Source organism: Phacochoerus africanus, chromosome 9 (genome assembly GCF_016906955.1).
Source record: "Phacochoerus africanus isolate WHEZ1 chromosome 9, ROS_Pafr_v1, whole genome shotgun sequence".
In the NCBI taxonomy this organism is placed as follows: domain Eukaryota; kingdom Metazoa; phylum Chordata; class Mammalia; order Artiodactyla; family Suidae; genus Phacochoerus; species Phacochoerus africanus.
Genome location: NC_062552.1, coordinates 78,760,805 through 78,769,142, shown reverse-complemented (window position 1 = coordinate 78,769,142; position 8,338 = coordinate 78,760,805). Strand labels below are relative to the sequence as shown.

At 43.0% G+C, this 8,338-nt stretch overlaps 1 pseudogene; it reads right to left on the bottom strand.

Moving 5' to 3' along the window:
• Window positions 1-7,875, bottom strand: LOC125136674 (olfactory receptor 10G2-like; annotated as a pseudogene).
• Between the last annotated feature and the right edge of the window lie 463 nt (window positions 7,876-8,338).

The following is an 8,338-nucleotide window of genomic DNA, read 5'->3' as shown; positions in this document are numbered from 1 at the left end:
TTATATTTCCTTGTTTTTACTCTTGGAACCATCCCAAAGGTTGATGAAAATACAGGGGACATAGTAGACTGTGACCACGGTTAGGTGGGAGCCACAGGAGAAGGCCCAGCACTGCCCATCAGCAGTGTGTATCTGTAGGATGGCATGGACCGTGCTGGCACAGGAGAGCAGAAGCAACTGGCTGCCATGACCCCAATGTCCACAAAGATCACAAGCTCATTGACAGTTGTGTCTGCCTAGGTCAGTCTCAATACTGCAGGGATGTCACAGATAAAGTAATCCACCTGGTTGGGCCCACAGTAGGGCAGTCGGAAGGTCAGGGTGGCCTGGATAGACCCATGGATAGATCCAGCCACCCATGCTCCCGCCACAAGGAATGTGCATAACCTCCCATTCATGAGCCTGGGGTAGCACAGGGGCTGGCGTATGGCCAGGTACATGTCATAGGCCATCAAGGTGTAGAGGAAGCACTGAGTGCTGCCCAGGAAATGAAAGAAATACAGCTGAGCCACACAGCCACCAAACGGGATTGCCTTGCTGATGGGAGTGAAGTGGAGAAGAATTCAAGGAACGATGACGGAAGAGAGCCATACGTCCAGCATGGAGCTTTGGGTCAGCCCGCACGGTGAGCAAAATGAGCAGATTCCCCAGCTGAGTCAGGATGTAGATGGTGAAGAAGACCAGGAAGAGGAGGGTCCTGAGACAGGGTGGGAGGCCTGGGGGAATAAGCCCAAGAGAATGAAGTCTGTCACCATAGTGTCCAGGGACATGTTTCTAGTCTTTCATGTCTTTCTATAGTCTGCTAAGATGAATGATGAAGTCAGACAAGGGAAATATAACACAGAGAGGTGGTGAGAGAATGCTTTTGTCTGATGACCAAGTCTAGGAGGTAAACAGAAGACCTTTATACTTCACCAAGAAAGCATTTTTCTTCAATCATCTGGTTTTTCTTGGCAAGAACTTTTTAGCACACAAAAACCTCACAAGCACTGGGACCCAGGGGGAAAAAGGTAATTTGTTAGGAGCCTGGGCCAAACCTAACTGCTAGACTTGCAGAGCTTCTTGGAGGGGCAGGGGGTGGCTGTGGCTCATGCTGGGGGCTCAAAAACTCACTGGTAGAAGCCATTCTTGGGAGCTTCCTACTGTATGGATGCTGGTGTCAGGAAGCACCAGAGTGGGATCCTTCCTTAAGTTCATTTGCACCAATACCTGCCCCTGGCCAATCGTCTATTGGTGGCAGAGCTGGGATGCCTCAGGCCAAGCAACAAATTGGGTAGATACAGTCCAACCCATCAGCAGACAGATTGTCTAAAGACTCTTGGCCCACACCTGCCTCTAAACAAGTCTCTAGATATAGACATGCCCACCGGATGGCCTAGGACACATCTCCTCCCACCTGTGCATAGGTACCAACTCCTGGCCCCCACTCTTCCCTCCAGAAAGCCTACTTTAGCCTCTGGACCAGGCTTACCCACCAGAGGGCAGACACCAGGCACAAGAAAACCACGTTCCCATAGCTGGTAGACTCAGCCTGTCCACATTGGGATAGATTCTGCCCTGAGATTGGCTAGGCTTTGGCTGAGCCCACTAACAGGCCAAAAAAAAAAAAAAGATTCAGGACAATGAAGATACTATACCCAAGTGTGTAACAACTTCCCCCACCCCTGCCTCAGTGACCTGACACCAGTGCTTGGATCCTTGAGCACTGCAACCAGACTTTAGGACCCAGTTCTCCCTGCATTAACTTCGGGGCATGGATTTACCCACCAGAGGGTGGGCAATAGCCTCAGAAATTTCTGACGCTGGCCACCCATCAGTGAGCCAGTATAAACCCTGGTTCCACCTGGGATTCTGCAGACAGCTACTTTGTGACCTGGTCTCACCAAACAGCACCTAACACTGTCTTTACAAAGGAGGACCTCACAACCAACGATACTGGGGGCCAGCCAAGACTACCAGACTACCTACATAGCTTGGCACAAGAGAAGGACCCATGTAGTCTTCATAGGGGGAAACTCTAGAGCATATAACATTGGTCACAAGAGGGCAGTGAACTGCTGGAATGCATAGGAAGTCTCCTAAAAAAAATCCACTTCTCCAGCGTCAGGAAAGATAACCAACGTACTTGATACAAGAAAAAAAAAAAGAAAAGAAATAAAGAAAATAGCAACTTAGACAAAATGAGGTGAAATAGCAATATGTTCCAGACAAAGGAATAGGACAAAACCCTAGAAGAACAATGGAGTTAAGTGAAGGTAAGGAATATACCCCAAAAAGGGGTTCATGTTAATGGTCATAAAGATGACCAGAAAACCTGGGAGAAGAATGGATGGACAGAGTGGGTTAGAGGTTTTTTTTTTGTTCGTTTTGGTTTTTTAAGGCCATATCCATGGCATATTGAAGTTCCTAGGCTAGGGTTGCACTGGAGCCATAGCTGCCGGCCATGCCACAGCAACGCCAGATCAGAGCTATGTCTGTGACCTATACTGCAGCTCATGGCAATGCTGGATCCTTAACCCACTGAGCAAAGCCAGGGTCTGAACCCGCATCCTCATGGATACTAGTCAGGTTTGTTACTGCTGAGCCAGAATGGGAACTCCCTAGAGGTTTTTAAGAGACTATAAAAATAACAACCAGAGATGAAGAATATAATAACTGAAATGAAAAATATACTAGAAGGAATCAAGAGCAGAACAAATGACACAGAGGAATGGATTAGTAAGCTAAAGGGCAGAATATTGGAAATCATTGATGTTGAACATAAAAAAGAAAAAAGAATGAAAAGAAAGGACAGTTTAAGAGACTTGTGGGACAACATCGGGCATACTAATACTTGAATTATAGGGGACCTAGAAGGAGAAGAGGGAAAGGACCTGAGAAAATTCTTCATGACATAATAGTTGAAAGTTTTCCTGAGAATGAAACAGATATTCACATCCAGGAGGTATAGAGAGTCCCATACTGGATTAACCCAACAAGGAACACACCAAGATATAATTAAAATGATAAAAAGTAAAGAAAAAGAGAATATTAAAAGCAAAAAAGGAAAAGCAATCAATAACATAGAAAGGAATTCCCATAAGGCTATTGGCTGACTTTATAGAGAAACCCTACAGGCCAGAAAAGAGTGTCACCATATATTCAAAGGGATGAAAAGGAAAAACCTATAACCAAGAAAACTCTACCCAGGAAGGTTTTGGTTCAGATTTGATGGAGAAATCAAAAACCTTACAGACAAGCAAAAGCTAAAAGAGTTCATCACCACCAAAGTAGCTTTACAACAAAGGATAAAGAAACACCTCTAGGCAAAAAAGAAAAGGCCATATCTAGAAACAAGAAAATTTCAAAATGAAAAAGATCAGCTGTAAAGGCAAACATACAGTAAAGGTGGGAAGTCCTACAGACACAAACTACAAGGGAAGTTAAAAGATAAAAGTAGTAAAAATCACCTATATCCACAATAAGCACTTAGAAAATACACTAAACAAAGGACACAGAGGAACTGATGTAAGATATGACATCAAAAAACAATCACAAGGGGAGGAGAGTATAAATGCAGCATTTAAAAAATGCATTTGAAATCAAGAGATACAGATATAGTGCTATATAGAAACTGCATGGTAATGGCAACCAAAAATCTTTAATGGATATACACACGCAAAAGAAAAAGGAATCCAAACACAACACTAAATAATCATCAAATCACAATAGAAGAGAACAAAAGAATAAGGGGAAAATAAGACCTACAAAACAAGATAATTAATAAGATAGAAATAAGTATACACATATCAACAATTACTTAAAAAGTAAATGGATTAAATGCTCCAACCAAAAAAATAAAGAGTGGCTGAATGGATACCAAAACAAGACCCATATACTTGCTGCCTACAAGTGATTCACTTCAGATCTAGAGACACATACAGACTGAAAGTGAGGGAATAGAAACAGATATTCCTTGTAAACGGAAATCTAAAGAAAGCTGGAGTAGCAATGCTCACTTCATACAAAATAGACTGTCATACAAAATAGACTATCAACAAAGACTGAAAGAGAGGAAACCATTAAAAAAAGACAACCCACAGAAAGGGAAAAAATCTTTGCAAATGAAGCAACTGACAAGAGATTACTCTCCAAAATATACAAACATCTCAGGCAGCTCAATAGCAAAAAAAAACAAAAAACAAAAAAACAAAAAAACAAAAAAACAAAAAAACAAAAAAACCAAACAATCCCATCAAAAAATAGGCAGAAGATCTAAACAGATGTTTCTCCAAAGAAGACAAACAGAAGGCCAAAAATCGCATGAACAACATTATTATTAGAAAAATGCAAATCAAAACTTACAATAAGGTATCACCTCACACCAGTTAGAATGGCCATTATCAAAAAGGCTACAAACAATAAATGCTGGAGAGCGTGTGGAGAAAAGGGAACCTTCCTACAGTGTTGGTGGGAATGGGTAAATTGGTGCAACCACTATGGAAACTGTAGGGAGGTTCCTTAAAAAACTAAATATAGAACTACCATATGATCTAGCAATCCCATCTATCCAGAAAAAAACATAATTAGAAAAGCTACATGCACTCTTATGTTCATTGCAGCACTATTTAGAATAGCCAAGACATGGAAGCAAACTAAATGTCCATCAAAAGAGGAATGGATAAAGAAAATGTGGTACATATAATGGAATATTACTTAGCCATAAAAAAGAATGAAATAATGCCATTTGCAGCAACATGGATGGACCTAGACATTATCCCACTAAGTGAAGTAAGTCAAAGACAAATATTTTATGATGTCACTTGTATGTGGAATCTGAGAAAAGGCTACAAATGAACCTATTTACAAATCTGAAACAGATTTACAGACTTTGAAAACAAAGTTTTGGTTACCAAACAAAGGTGGGGTGGAGGGACAGAATGGAGGTTTGGGATCGGCATATGTGCACTATTGTGGGATTGATGGTCCATGGGGACCTGCTGTATAGCTCAGGGAACTCTACTCAATGTTCTGTGATAAACTATATGGGAAAGGAATCTGAAAAAGAATGAATATATGTATAACTGAATCACTTTGTTGTACAGCAGAAATTAGCACAACCTTATAAATCAACTATACTTCAACAAAACTTTAAAAAAATGAAAAAAATAATAATTAAAGAAAATAAAAAGCTAGTGACACAATTGATGGAATCAACATTTTAAATAGAAAATAATTAGGTGCAGAGGCTTGGCCTTGGCATTCAGGGGAGAGGCTTCTGGGGATGGGATGTAAGGAGGTGGCATTGAAAGAGCAAGTCAAGTAGGAGTAGACCTTCTTACCAGTTCAGATAGTCAATCAAGAGGATGGGCTCTTGGGTGGGCTCCTCTCCCCTGGGAGGCCCACTCAGCTTGAGCACTTTGCAAGCAGTGCCTCTTTCACTTTGTAAGAAATCAGAACATCCCAGAGGCTTGACCTCTTTCTGATATGTCTACAATAAGCTGGGGTTTCACATGAGGCACTTTGGTTTGGGGCCACCCCTGCCCAGAGTTGATATGAATCACTAGAGCTGAGGGATGGGGAAGGACCCAGCACTGAGTTGTTCATCCTTGCTTATCCTTAGGACCAGACTCACACTATAGCCCATAGCCCTTTCAGGCCATTAGGAAGCATGAACAGAGTTTGGGTATATTGGGAGGCAGAACTTGTATTTCTCTCATTATCCTGTCAGTGTCCTTGCACTAAAAATTTAAAAAAAATCTTGCTTAAGAAAAGGTACTTTTTTTTTTGTCTTTTCTAGGGCCGCTCCCGTGGCATATGGAGATTCCCAGGCTAGATGTCTAATCAGAACTGTAGCCACTGGCCTATGCCAGATCCACAGCAATGGGGGATCTGAGCTGAGTCTGCAACCTACACCACAGCTCATGGCAATGCTGGATCCTTAACCCACTGAGCAAGGCCAGGGATCGAACCCCCAACCTCATGGTTCCTAGTCGGATTTGTTAACCACTGCACCACGATGGGAACTCCAAGAAAATGTACTTGACATGGAAGGCCTTCCAACCTTCAGGTTGACTAGGTGAGCTCACCACTCAGAGAAGAAAGGTTAAGGACCTGTCTCTGTGTCTGCTCTGTAATGCTGAATCTGGTGCATCATTTATATTGCTTTATTACTTCCCCCCAAATTTAGAAAATAGGTTTTGTAAGACTTTTGTTCTCAATTCAAAAAAGAAAGTTCCCATATTTGGAGAAAGGCTCATGTAATTCAGAAGTAATATGCTTTATGTAGTAACTCTGAGTGGTGAGGTAAGAGACTAAGAGACAGAGTAAATGCAGTTTTAGACCAAGTTATTGAAGCTTTTGAAGTCTGTAAATAATGTCATTTGCTCCTATTGTGAAGTGGCCTTGCTTTAGTAATTCTTCCTTTCTTGGACTCACACAGACACGGTAGCAAAATTTTGGAGGAGGCTTGCCTTTCTCGTGTAGACTGGCCCAGCAGGTGAGGAAGCATCCCCTGGGCTTGTGGTGATAGATTCCTGGGCCCCTGTTTTGGAATGGAGTGAAAATCTTCCAGGATCAACACATTAACTAGTTTAATCATCTATGGGACCTATTGACTTTGGAGGCTCTTTATAGATTGTGACTTATTTACTTAAGTGTCTTGGATTTTGCAGAGAATATATTATTAGCTAGATCTCCTTTGAATGAGTTTTGAAACACACTGATGTTGAGTTGTACCCTGCAGTCCTGCAGGCCTTGGGGTTGTCCAGCTTCAAGACGAAAGCGTGAAGACACAGGGATAGAGACACCAATGACTTATTGGGCAGCAGATCTTAAGCAAAAGGTCCTGGGGTTAATACCCCACCACTGATGATAGGCAGAGCATGGCAGAAATATTTGCTACTTGCAGAGAGAAGGCGGCTATCATTTATGGAGGGAATTGACATCAGGTTAGCTCATCAGTTTCCAGGGAAACCAGAAGCTGGTGCATGTTCCTCACTGCCCTCAAATTAATGAGCATCCTGAGGGCAAATGTTTCCTCTTAATAAACTCTCAGGTGGAGCCCTTCTGGCCTAAGGATTAGAACAATCACTAGCTGGGGTGGGGGCAAACATGTTCATGTGAGTAGGGTGTAGGTGAAGAAGGGACTGGTTGAGCAGGGGCCGTACCAAGAGCAAGAGAACAGCCATCTTGAGTGGCCTGACCATATACTCCACGCCTACATATCCTGCATGACCCTAATGATCTTGGTCTGCTCCTCTTCTATGATATTCCTGGAGTCAGATATGTTAGGTCTACTGCAACCAAAATCCACAAGTGCAATACAGGCCACAGCAGCTAAGAGTATCAAGAATCCAAGAGGCGGGCAAGCTTTGAAGCCAGCTGATTATTGGGTCAATTTTTCACAGAGTTCCAGGAAGGATGATTATGGCATCTTTCCATAGACCCAGCAATCAAACTCGTTTCACAGCGAGGCCACCACTGTTGCACAGTCTGTCAACAGAGTTCCTCCCTTCAGACTAGGAATGAAATTTAAGAAGTTCAACAGGCCCAATGCTGGGAAGATCATGGTCAGTAAGCAAAATATAAGCGGTAACAGCATTCTGAGATAATAGCACACCTGCTTGTGGATTTTGTCCTGGCCTGCAGGACCAGACCACGTGTCTACCCCCAAAACCCAGCCAGTGCAGAATACTGGAAAAGAGGTACAACAAAGGACCACAGGATTAATTTAATGGTGTCTTTCTCCAGTCGAAGACCTGGATTAATTATCTCAGGTGTCTTAGCTGGGGCTGGGTATGACAGGTGAAATCTATAAATCTCTTTCTAACCTTATTCCCCAATGAGGCTGCAAAACCAAATCACCAGAAACTTACCTGCCAGTCCCAGTGCCATTTTGTGATGTGTCCCTCCTGGGGGTAGATCCTGGTAAGGGCAAACGTGATTTATTTTCTTGACTGATAGCTGGCAAAGATCCTTTGGTGGTCAACGGTTGAACTCAAATTGTGGTTACTAGTTGCCCCTGGGTTAACATGGGGTAGGCACTGGAAGAGTTGCTCCTGGGATGTTCAGTTCTAGTTTGTTGGGCTTGAGTTAGCCTCCGGTCCACAGTTAAGAGAGAGAGTTTCCATCTCACCTGTTGTTTAAGCAGTCCATTCATCCTTTTCATTAGCCCCAGCAGTAGTCAATGCTGTGCATGTCATTTTTACCAGTAACAGCATTCTGACATAACCACCCCCCCCCCCCCCCGCCTGTGGCTTTTGCCTTGGGCTGCAGTGCCACACCACCTTTCCACCCTCAGCCTTACAGCCAGTGCTGAAGGGCTTATTGGACTGGGGAGCTTAAGCAAAAAGTCTTG